General features: G+C 44.3%; 1 long non-coding RNA gene across 1 annotated transcript; it reads left to right on the top strand.

The window, feature by feature from the left end:
- The first annotated feature begins 345 nt into the window (after window positions 1–345).
- LOC139108924 (uncharacterized) lies at window positions 346–2,035 on the top strand. Its single transcript, XR_011546746.1, has 4 exons — window positions 346–1,247; window positions 1,396–1,466; window positions 1,552–1,683; window positions 1,890–2,035. It is a non-coding gene; the product is annotated as an uncharacterized lncRNA (long non-coding RNA).
- The last annotated feature ends 1,366 nt before the right edge of the window (window positions 2,036–3,401 follow it).

Here is a 3,401-nt window from a genome sequence, read left to right as displayed (position 1 = left end):
ACGCCGTCTCGCTTAATTAACTTAACAAATGCTCGCCCATTACTATGAAGTCCACATACAAGAAAGTAGATATATATATATATATATATATATATATATATATATATATATATATATAACGCAGGTTAACAATTAATTTGGAGAAGAAATAATTGGTAAATGGCCTACAATGGCCAACGCGTGCAATACCGCGTATACAAAAATAAAAATCCCGCTAAATAATCAAAGTAATTAACATAATGTGCGTGTGATTCGCAAATTAAAGTATCATTAAATCGCACGGTTTTCCTGCCGATACCTCGCAGGCCGACTAATACACACCTATATCTAGGCTTTATCGAGACTTAATTACAGTGACTTTTACCCGTCAATGTAGAAATGCCATGGCTCTAAGGCCCTTTATACTTTTTCAAACGGTTTGAGCTTATCGGCGGACAGAATTGTATTATACACTTTGCCGTGGAGCTCCATACCAGGCACTTCTGTCACCACGTATCTCCCGTTATTCAGTACTTTTGAAATTACATACGGACTTTTATAATGAGACTTTAGCTTCCGAGATTGACCCGGACGATTCTGAGTGTCCCTTACAAGTACTAATTGTTGCTCACGGTACAATGTGGGTTTTTTGTGCGACGAGTCGTAGTAAACTTTGTTGTACGCTCTGATTCTTTCAGTGGCCTCGACAGCCAAATCGCGCGCCTTTTCCCGCTCATCCCTGATTTGACGATCAATGCCGGCTAGCCTGTCAACGAGTTCCTTGATATCCCGGTCGGCATGATTGCGTTGATCATACCCTAATAGAAGTTTACTCGGGGTATCGTTTAACGACGCGTGCTTGGTGTTGTTTATTACGTACTGCACCAAGGGTACGCTTTCGTGCCACGACGTCTCGCTGCCCGCCGCCTTCGTCAACGACGTCTTTATGAATCGGTTCACGCGCTCAACAATGCCGTTTGCCCACGGCGACGCTACGGCTACTCTACGCACCGCTATCCTGCGTTTATCGGTAAAGTTTACGAACTCGTTCGCAGTAAAAACTGTTCCGCGATCTGTAACCAAAGCTTTAGGCGTACCGAATATGTCGAATAATAATTTTAATTGTGCAATAGTTTCCTTGGCCGTGGTGGAACGAGTGGTCATCAGCCACGTATACCGGGTGAACGCCTCGACTACTACGAGGATATGCCGAAATCCTCCTGACTCAGGCAAGGGACCGAAATGATCTACATGTACAATTTCGAATGGTGAGTATGGCCCTTCGACTAAATTCAATTCTCCTTCTCTTGCGTGCCCTGAAGCATTGGCAGTTAAACAAACAATGCAATTATCTAAATATCTAAAAACTTGCTTCCTCATGTTAGGAAACCAATACGTGTTTTTTATGCCTTCTAGCGTCTTGTCAAAACCGCAGTGGGCCATCTCATCATGGTAAATTCGACATACGGGGTTCACCATCGCTTCTGGTACGTAAAATCTCGCCCTATCCTCGCCTGTCTTATACACTAATCCTTCGATTAACTTAAATTTATCGCTTTCTGCTTTTTCTAGATTCTGGGCAAGCTCCTGAATGTTCGGATCCTGAAGCTGCCTAAAAATTAATTCTGCCTCCAGAGGCAAGGCATCTACTAAAGCCACCTGCCTGCTGAGGGCATCGACATGCGTCATCTGTCGACCTGGACGGTGAGTCAGTTTAAATTTATAGTTCTGTAGAGCGAGAGTCCATCTGGCTATACGAGGGTTTAAATTTGCTTTAGTTACTGCGTGCATTAGTGCGTTGCAATCTGTAACTACGGTAAAATTGAGCCCATATAAATATATGTGAAACCTTTCCATTGCTCGTACCACGGCTAGCATTTCAAGTTCAAAACTATGATACTTGTTTTCAGATTGATTCGTTGCCTGACTAAAATAGGCAATGGGAGCCCACCCTTGGCCCGGCTGTCGCTGCACGAGGACTGCAGCAAGCCCTTGGCCACTGGCATCAGTGTGTAACTGGGTTTCCAACTCTGGATCATAGATCCTCAACACAGGGTACGATTTTAGTTTTCTTTTGAGTGTTTCAAGAGCTTGACTACAAGATTGGTCAAACTTGAATTCTGAATTCTTTTTTAGTAGATTATAAAGAGGCTTGGCCTTTATAGCGAAGTTCTGGATAAACTTCCTGAAGTAACTGGCCAGACCCAAGAACCTCTGGACCTCGTGCACAGAACTAGGCCTAGGAAATCTGTCGATGGCTTCCGTATGCCGAGGACTTAGAGTCATGCCTTTCTCATTTAGTATGTATCCAAGGTACTGTACCTTTTTCTTTAGAAACTGACATTTCTTTAAATTTAATTCAAAACGATACTTTTTTAATAATGTTAAGGCCTCTTTAAGTGACTCCAAATTCTCCTCCACAGATTTCGAGGCGATCATAATGTCATCGATATAAACGCTGGCTTTATCCTGACGGATTAACGGTTGCAGCACGTGAACTAGGCGCTTTTGAAATTCCACCGGACTCTCGCAAAAACCAAAAGGTAAGCGTTTGAACTCGTACTGCCCGTCGGGAGTCGCGAACGCAAAATACTTTGTATCTGCCGGGTTTACTTTAATCTGATGAAAGCCGTCTTTCATATCTAACACCGTGTAAATCTTTTTGTTTCCTAGGGAGGACAGACAGTCTTCTATTAGCATGTCTAGCTTAAACTTGTTATTTTCCAGTATATAAGGTTCAAATTGAAATTCTAAATTGGGCCATTGTTCCAATATAATGAGAGTTTTTATTTTTCCGTAGGTTTTAATGGGCGTAGCGTTAAGCGCTTGAAACTGGCTTTCCGACGCATCGGGTTTTGAGCCATTACAAAACTCGCCCCAAACGTTCTCCCGAATAAAAGATACCGGGCTGCCCGTGTCTACCAATGCCCGTAAATTACAATTATTTTTATACAACTTAATTATTTTAACTGGCCGCTCGCTTACGCTTAAACTAACGCCGCTTTCCGCAACCGCCGCAATAACTTCATTCTCTGGTGTTTCAGGTAGATCCTCTTCTACGGCTGCGACGCGGGCTGCATTCCTCTGCTCGGTGCCGCTGTCCCTGAGCTGCAATGCTGGGCACTCCGGCCTCCCGTGTCCCGGCGCCTTGCAATGGAAACATCGAATATCCGGATTCCTGGCTGGAATACTCGGCCTCTCCGCTTTCTCGTACCGAGGCCGTTCGGTACGTTCACTCTCGGCCCTCGAACCGGAATCCTTAGATTTAAACAAGTTTTTATTAGTATACGATTGTCTTTTAGGTGCTTCACTCGACGCGGCCGTGATTCTACGCATCTCTTCCAAGAACTCCTCTACCGTCTCTACTTTGATCGTGGCGGCCGTCGCCCGGAGGGACGCCTTTCCTATTCCGCCCACTAGCA

Source organism: Cardiocondyla obscurior, linkage group LG16, assembly GCF_019399895.1.
Source record: "Cardiocondyla obscurior isolate alpha-2009 linkage group LG16, Cobs3.1, whole genome shotgun sequence".
NCBI lineage: Eukaryota > Metazoa > Arthropoda > Insecta > Hymenoptera > Formicidae > Cardiocondyla > Cardiocondyla obscurior.
The sequence above is the reverse complement of the archived record's forward strand: the minus strand, read 5'-3'. Positions and strand labels throughout refer to the sequence as shown.